A 9,524-nucleotide genomic window follows, 5' to 3' on the forward strand; every position below is an offset into this window, starting at 1 on the left:
AGTGCCCAAACAGTGAGAAAACAGAGGTCAAGCTCCTCCACAGACCCACACCACCAAAGAGACCACCGATTACCGACCTGATCACCACAACTGGCAGCTCTATCATTGGGCATCTGTTTTATTCACTGATTAATTAGAATTTCTAATATTCAATGAGTATGGACAGCCCGAGGAGAATGATTTACTTAATTCAACATCGTTTTTGGAGAGCATCTGCACTGGATCTTATTGTGCTTCCAAAGGGCAAATATTTACAGCTCTTTTGGCGCAATTGGCCCAGTGTTCTGATATATGACAATAGTAATAATAATAATACTTTATTTTTACATAGCGCCTTTCATAGTGGACCACCATCACAAAGCGCTTTACAAGATACAAGACTATCTGTGGTCATAATGCCGGGACTATCATGGATTATCTTGACCAGGAGACTATAGAGATTATGGACTGTGCAGCAATCTAAAAACCTTCCAAGACATCTTGTTGTTCATCAGCATTAACTTTCCACAAGATAGATCGGTGTTGCACATATGGGACATCAACCGTCACGTTATTAGAATCATGCCCTGTTGATATAGATCGCATCAATGCCAGATGAGCCCACACTCTATACTGTATGAAAAATTGATCTCCAGAGCCAAAGCATATAGGCATTTTGATCTCTACAGATCTTGTGTTCAGATGTGCGTCACTGATCTTACACACGAGTTCAGTGAGAAAAGCGTACTCCCTTGACAATCACATTTTACTATTTTTGTTAATTAAGTTTTGAAAAAAAAATTGCTTACTTGCCAGCAGTATTAATAGGGCAAAAAGCTTGATAAAGACCACAGCGTAACAGTACACTTTGACTTGAAGCTTAAGCAAACTACTGTTGTCCAGACCACTACCCTAAATACGTACAAATTACAAATGACTGAGATACACAATTTCAGTGGCTGTCACTTTCTGTAACAAGCCCATTAAGCTTAAAGGGATACTAGTATTAGATGTGCCAACTGTTTAGAGAATTACATCCCCCCCCATATACATCATTAGTGATAAAAGAAATGTTTAACCAAAAACAAAGTTGCATGCATTTTATTCCAAGTACAATCTCCTTTCTCAATCCAATGAACAGGACATGCCTTTTCTAAAATTAACATCAAAATATTTGATTACAGAAAGGCAACATCTCCTAATGCAATCAGTTGGGCATGAATCAAAACTCATTAAATTTAAAAAGGTGAAGACAGCTATGACAAAGAAAACCTGAAGTTGTAAATATCCTGTACATCAGATACAAATTTATATGATCTATCCTTTGTGAGTAGTTTGTTTTTAGCATGCCCTTTGAGTTTACACATTGTCTTCTTGTGGCAACCCATTAATAAAATGTAGCACCCAATATATAGAGGGGATTGAATCAGTTTTGCATGTAATCAATGCAAGCAAATGTTTGAGATAGGAGCCTGGCAACAACGATCACAAGCTTATGCTGGGATGCTGTTACTGTCATAATACAACAGCTCTCCAGCATCATTTACGCAGAGCAATTTAATCCACATTTGTTCTCAATTTGAGGATGCCCTAAAGAAAATGCTATCTGAGAAAACAAAGGAATTCTTACTGGTAACTTCATTAACCCCCTGGTGTTGAACTGAAAAAAAAAAAACCGAAAAAACTCTAGTCTAAAAAACACAGCACTGACGCTGAATCTGTAGATAATGTGGAAGAACAGAAAAAGCAAAAAAAACAAAAAAAAAAAACAAAAGAAAAAACAACCACAAACAGAAATAACTACTGAAACAGGGTTAGAAACTCACTCGCCCAGGGTGAATTAAATCTGATGAGGAACAGTTGATGTCTGTCTCTCAGTAGTCCTCATTTCTAACAGGAGGTAGCAGTGGTGAATAAACATTCACAATGCTTACAAAAGGGTCACTCAGAAAAACCTCCCCTCATCTCCCCTGCAATGCAAAGCCCACTTAATGACATTTTACATTTGTGTTCTACCTCTGTGTGGGATGCAAAGTTTACTGGGCGTTTAAATTAAGTGTAGGTGAAGATTTATACCGGGTTGTGACCCCCCCACTACAAAAGAAAAAAAAAAAGACTGAATACGCGATTAGCAAAGGGGGGACGATTATACCATCGCAAGATCAAAAAATGGGTCACGTTTTACTAAACATTTTAAAACAAATAAAAAATTACCACAATGAACATTATCGTAATATGTTGCTTAAAACATAAAAACACAATATATTCAGTCAACTGTTTGATTTTTTGGAAAAGAAGATTCAAGCCAACTGTCTGATTTTTTGGAAAAGAAGATTCAAGCCTACTATTTTTAGGGACCCCACCTGTTGTTGTTGAGATCCAATTTAGGCACTTCACATCAGGACTAGCAAGTTTCAAATTTTTTGTTAGTTTATTAACCCTGCTGAAGTATCAAGACTTAAGACACATTACCACTATATTTGAGCAACAACAATAAACTACAGTAGCACTTATTGTCTTAAGGTTTGTCCATGCTGCACTTTCGACTTTCCTATCAGATTAAAGAGCATTGAGGCGAAGCACAGTATCTAGTGATCGGGAACGCCACAAAATTCAACACGCAGGTTGCAAATCAGGAACAAACAAATCAAGCAGATCTTTTGGCACCATATGTTTTGTTGGAACAAAACACCTGGACTGTAAATCATCCTTTTGGTATCTGCTGTCATTTGAGTTATGGGCGATTGACTCAATAACACAACCACTAACTGCACATTTAAAATGTAAAAGAAAAGCACATTCTGAAACCTCAGACCGGAAACAGACACAAGCTTCTAATCAGACACAGTACTACAAAACATTTGAATTCTGTGCGTTAGCACCTGAGCAATATAGTTCGTTTGTACGCATTTTAGAGAACAGCCACCTTGGAAGCACAACAACTGACCCAATTCATTAACAGGTCAAGTGTAAAACACAGCCAATAGTGCTTTTGCACGTTTGATTTCAAATTTAAAAAAAAAAAAAAAAAAAGTTCCCTGGACGAATGTCTTCCTTGTGAGTCGATTCATTTTAAAACTACACTTTTTCCTACCCAAGTTTGAGCGTGGAATTTGGCCCCAAACAATACCTCAACAACAAGGGCGTACATCACTTCTTTCCATGCTCTTGCCACACCCCAACAACTGAATCATTATTCAAGGCATGTGTGTGCATTACGACTGTGCTAAACAGAAAACGTACAAAGAATTTGGGTACTGTCCACCTGACAGGGAAATTCACTCAGCAATGCCTCCATTTTAAATCTGCATGCACACACAATGTATGATTTCATTTATCAAATACCCTGAACACATATAAAGCTTCAAGATACGCAACACAGTTGAATAAATGAATATAGAACTGTTAAATTCAACCAACACTGTAACTTGCTCAGTAAATTGATTGATTAGATTTCAAAGACAAGCCCACGAGTGTCCACGGGTTTGGGTGACAAGGATATCACACTGCTATAAAACAAGGTAAGCAAGCCATAATAAAAGAAGAGTTACACGAACTTGCTCTATGTGTGTTTTTTTTTGGAGGGGAAGGGGAGAATATACTGTATTTATTCCTCTTAACAAGAATGAAAATATTGCACACAGCCACTATAAAACTGGTAGCTGTGTGGAATAGAATTGCTTCATATTACACACTGCTGTAATGCATATACAGTATCTGGAAGAGCAATCTAAATATTTCCTTTCCTGTGGAACAGAAATATGCAGCATGGAAAATACAATTCATCCCAGTGGAGCTGTCCAAAAGAGCAGCTAATTGTCATCTGAACTGAAGAAAAGCTGCGCTGGCACTTTATAACACAGACATCTTATTCAGCATTTGTTTTATAACTAACTAAATATTAGGCCTATTACGTGGTTATCTTTCCCAGTGTATTTACTTTTTTGCTGCGAGAGGTACTGCAGATTTCTCCTGGACAGATGAGACTCTTCAGCTTCGCTTTAGCCCCTCTCTTCCCCTTTCCTAACCCGCTCTCCTTCTAGCATCTGGGCTTCGAACTGAACTCTCGACCGCCGTTTAGCCAGGCTATTTATAGTTTTTAAACTGCTAATTAAACTGATCCACGAGTGGGAATGTTATCTTTTTTTGTAAAAAAAAAAAAATATATATATATATAGTGTTAATTACATAGTGCTTTATGCATGGTCAATTCACTTAAAGTTACATTTTTGCCTCACTATAGAGTTGGAGTGATTTTATTTTGTATTTTAGTCAGATGTGTGTTGTGTCCCGCGGCGTTAAAAGTACAGAAACTGGAATTTCCACCTACACACCCAGCGCATTGACAGATTGGTGTTGTAGTACAAGGATGAAACTGAAACAGGCTCTTAACAGAAGTTCATACAGTACTTCAGTATTGTGAACAAATCAATCCTCTTCTTCAAAACCACAAGGATGCTATTGTCACAGGGATCATGTGAATTTTGACATTTGTTTCTATTCTGTGAAAATAGGAAAGGAGCCGTTTACATCTTTTGAATTGGTTTCAGTGCAAAGTTAAAGCAGTCAGCAAACATCAAATAAACTATGAATACTTACACAGAACTATAAAAAAAAAAAAAGTGGCGACATTAAGTTCTGAACAACTAGCAGAGCAATATCCCAAACAGTTTCATGAAAGTGGAGGGAGCAGCTTTAATGAGAAACAAACTTCAAATTAACCAAAGCATTCTGTGCAGAAAGCATACCTCTGCATACACTTGATAATGCAAAGCCTAAAGGGAGGACTGGACGATTTACAGTTCAGGAGAAACAGGAACTGGGATTTGCTGCTCTTACAGTCGTTCCCCTGTAGTGCTTAATAGTACCTGTCTAGTCTTTAAACGTACATCTTGTAATACAAACACCACAGCTGTGTTTAAATAATCAATAACGAAAAGGATATTGTAAAATTTAATTTACATGCAGAACATTTATTTTAAAATGATTAATTTCACTGTTCAGATTATTTATTGTTTACATAGGATTGGGTATACGTGTTGAAATTAAAAGGTATGCATATTCCTTTTATGGTTGTTTTTCTTAAAAAGTTACTATTTAAAAAAAAAATAAAAAAAAAATCTATGGGGGTCATGTATCAAGCGTTTGTGACGGCATTAAGGCCATAGCGCCGAGTTTATGCTGGCCTTAAAAATTGCCCTATATGTTAGCAACGCCAAAATGCACTCCGCCGCTCATTAGCCCTGCACTTCAAGATGTGTCATGTCTTAATTATATGCATGGGCACATTGTAGGTGGCGCTCATTTGTAAATTAAGTTTGTGATATTAAATGAGATTTATGAAGTGGCAGAACAGCAGCGCCAGATTTAAAATGGTCCACAAATGAATCTGTTTCAAATTGGCCTTATTTGGGCACAAAGAAAGTCAGAAAGCAGATGATAGGAAAGAGCATTATGGCAGCAGTCCGAATGTATTTCTTACGTTGCCGTGCAGGCTCCTATCCTTCCCGAACAATCCAGGAACACAGGAAGAGTACGGAGAAGGGAGAGAATATTTAGGGTCCGCATCTCCCTGAGGATGAAATTATATCTCGATACCAGCTATTTTATTATGTACAACTGTTTGTATTCGTCGTATAATAAACTTGGTTTTAAGATATCCTTTTCATTACGTATATTTGGTTTCATGCGTCGTTTAACAACAATATATGTCAAAACACTTAGTCGACACGGGTCATTTCTGCCTTTATATTTTATTTAAAACACAAGTTAGCCTATTTTGAACTCTCTCTCTTCCTGCCTCTCCAAATGACCTACCTATTGTTCAATTGAGGTAGCCCATTTGGAGGGTGCCCAGATGTTTACAGTGACAAAATCACATCATGTCCAGTAGGAAGCCACTTGACTTGTGGTTTTTATGTCCCAGGAGTAGTATTTTACAGTAAACTCTTGGATTTTGTTGATCCCGTTTTTTTAAAACCTGTGGTAAAAAAAAAAAAATAAAAAAAGTGAAATTCCTATTTTTAATTTGTATTATTGTGCATCTTGTAACCTGTGTAACTTGTACAAGTAGTAACATGAGGCTTGAATGCGGTCATCCAATACCAAAATAACATGAAAATCACCACACCATTAAATCCATTGTCAGATGTAACAAAAAATAGTTTCATTTTCCCTTTGACCGGTTAAGACATGTTGGCAATTCAACCTTGTGCCTATTTACTGTACAAACCGTTGAATCTCAGAGTAAATCCCATTTAATATCTGTATAAAGCGCTCAGTAGCATTAACCTTCTGTAGCGTTTGATGTACTTTGCGGAAGCGCCATGGGATCAGAGAGAGAGAGAGAGAGAGAGAGAGAGAGAGAGAGAGAGAGAGAGAGAGAGAGAGAGAGAGAGAGAGAGAGAGGTGACATTTATCCTTTTGAGTTCTTTTTGTTTTTGTTTCTAGATTACTAAGAGCAATTAATTGCTGCTGGGGCGCACACTGTACTGTGCAGTGGATGATGTAACCTATACCACAAAATGGGGAAACACTTTAGATATCGAGGGGCGGCATCCGTTGTTTGACTAACTTTTTTGTTATTGAAACGGTGATCAGAATTATTTTGCAAACATCACAGATCATGGTATGCCACAGGCTGGGTGTTTAGCAGGCGGCAGGCATGATAAACTGGTGACAAGAAAAATATGTCAGTGTTTAGAGTGCTTATTAAACCTCTGACAAATGTGGATCTCACAAAGACGATCCATTTTGGGTTACATGTACTACATAAATGCCTAAATTATACTAAACAAAAAATGCTGATCTCACTGTTGATGAAAAGAGAAGTTTTGTGTCTGTGGGATTGCTGTAATCCGCAGCTATCATAAAAACAAAGCGCGGCGACACTTTGCTGGATTTTATTTTTTATTTTATTAGTTTACTTACTAGAAGCTTTTAGAATATGAGGTAATTAGACAGATGCACAGGAAGATTAATCGATGGTTACTATCAAACTGAGCTTATTACACTAGCCACCTGTCATGTTATGATCTGCACTGCATTGTTCAACCAGGAAATAAACGATACTGCTGTAACGTCGTATTACTGTGAAATAAAAACAAATGAACATTTAAAAAAAAAAAAAAAAAAAAAAAAAAAGGTTTCGTAACGCCCATTTCTTACAATTGCGAATGTACATACTTTCATATTACCACATTCCGGTAAACTGCTAACACCTGTTTATAATAATAATAATAATATAATAATAATAATAATAATAATAATAAAATTCAATAACCACACAAAATGAAAGCACATAAATCTTTTCGCAGGCCAATCACTGTTCTTATCTTGCAAAATAAAACATTGACTGGTACAGGAACTAAAGCTGCTCAAAATGGTGCGTTTTACATAAACACCGGTTTGTAAGCTTTGTACACAACAGAGTGCAGTGATTGTGTCTGCAACAAGGACATAATGCACCCAACGTCATTAATGAAAAGAAAAGCCTGCTTATTAAACGGCCGTTTATACTGTGCCAAAACCAAACTAATAAAATGTTTTTTTTGTTTTTTTTTAAGAATTTCACAAACTACTGGAAACAAGCATTTACTTGTTTTATTATTTTCGAGGCACGGCGAGTTTAGCTGCCTTGTAGTAAAAACAAGAACATTAGATCCGATGCTAACTACTCTACCGGAACTGTAACTATTCACGTGTACAGCAGCTATGTTTGTGTGTACAGTCTGGGTGTTAACTCGAAGTAATTTCTTGGTACTCGGTAATTAAAGCGTAATGATAAGCGGTCAAGTCAGTCAGCTTCAGTTTGGGACCTCCGCAGTTAACAAAAGAACCTCTGTTCGTGTCTTAGTAAACCCCTTCAATAGCTCCAAATCCCAGCTTTTTACCAGTCACTATTTGTCTAAAAAACTACGACATTCATTGTAGATAAAACATACAAATATTTCAGTCAATCTGAAATTATTCAAAAGCATACATTAAAAAATAACAATAAAAACACCAAACTGTTCACTTTACATAATTAGGTAAACATAATAGCATTTGGAAAAAAGAACACATATATTACCTTAATATTTAGATTCCTCAGTCGATTAGTTTACGATGTATCATTGGAATTTAAATCCGAAAAGTCTTTAAATCCCCCCAAAAGTTTGCCTTCTCGATTTTAGTTGAACGCCTTAGTTAGAGGCGCTTTAAACAACGTCTCCTGTCTAGTGTCCAAACCGATGTAATTTATTTAAAGAACACATTAAGTTCTATTAATTCGTGAAAGTCAAACGTCCTTTCTTGAGTTGCGTTCTGTCTGGTCAAAAAGTATTTTTTTACCGTCTGTATGAACTTCCAGTTTGCAGCATACAATTTATATATATATATATATATATATATATATATATATATATATATATATATATATATATATATATAAAGTTGTTCTGAAGACAGAAAACCAAAGCCTCCGTAGCTCAAGCTTACAAATCAGAGTACGAAAAAATTCAAAATGTCCCCAGCCACTCACAACGAAATACAAAGGCGGAAAAAAATGTCCACCACAAAGCAGTTTTCGGAGTCGAATTTTTCTTCTTTTCTTCACCCAGCCACAGCAGAAATACCGTTATATTGTGTTAAAAAATTGAACCACTGCACCCAAACGTTTCCAACTCTGTCACCCCCTCCTACTCCTCTTTTAGGAGGAAATTGTTACACGTAAAAACGTAGAGAACATATCAACTCACAAACATTGGACAGAGACTGAAGAACACAAACCGACAACCTCCTCCACTGTAAATTCATGCCCTGGCGACGGCCAAGCACAATCCAGGCAACACAGCAGCAGCTGAGGCTGAGGCTGAAGGTCTGGGTGGAAAGGTAAGTCACTCTGATTGGAGGTGACTGGCTTCAATCTAACTTTCAGATCAGGTAGCGCGGAGATGGGCGTGGAACAGAACCAATACCAGAGAGCTGTTTTTGTTTTTGTGTTTTTATTCATGAAGTGAGAAAGCCAATGTCTGAGTTGGAGAGGCGGGCATTTCAAGACAGCAAGTTCGGTTGGTTTAAAAACAGATGTTATTGAAATATATTGGTTCATTACTACAATGGTGTGTTTGTTTTTGGGTTTGGGGTTACTGATTATCTCAGAAAGCCCGCACATAACGTCTGTTTTGTATAAACTTGTGAAAAGTAAAAACTAATTTGCACTATATTACCACATAACCTGGGTCTTTGATGATTGTATTTAATGTGTAATGTCCAATACAGGTTTTAGCAAAGGTGTGAGGAAACTAAAAAGTGGAGGCGCTGTGAACAAAATCAAAGCATCCCCGGGGGACATACACAGGACCAGTAACTCCAAATGTAATGCCTCTATACAACAGAAACTTAAAAAAAAAATCACATGACCACTTTATAGACATTACATAAGGTGAGCAATTAGTTTCATGGCCAACAACACATAAAACAAGCAGGATTTACATAACATTGTTAATATGATGTCAGGAGACAGCTTTGTAAAAAAAAAAAAAAAAAACTGGCACAAAATGGTA

The 9,524-nt window shown here is 36.8% G+C and overlaps 1 protein-coding gene across 4 annotated transcripts in view; it reads right to left on the reverse strand.

Moving 5' to 3' along the window:
* Positions 1-8,792, reverse strand: part of LOC121300529 (erbin-like) — a 97,424-nt gene extending 88,632 nt beyond the window's left edge. For all 4 annotated transcript variants that reach the window (XM_041229106.1, XM_041229120.1, XM_041229114.1 and 1 more), the window contains exon 1: positions 8,051-8,792. The gene's annotated coding sequence lies outside the window, so the exon portion shown is untranslated. The remainder of the gene's footprint in view (positions 1-8,050) is intronic.
* Between the last annotated feature and the right edge of the window lie 732 nt (positions 8,793-9,524).

The sequence above is a fragment of the Polyodon spathula genome, chromosome 2 (genome assembly GCF_017654505.1).
Source record: "Polyodon spathula isolate WHYD16114869_AA chromosome 2, ASM1765450v1, whole genome shotgun sequence".
NCBI classification, from domain to species: domain Eukaryota; kingdom Metazoa; phylum Chordata; class Actinopteri; order Acipenseriformes; family Polyodontidae; genus Polyodon; species Polyodon spathula.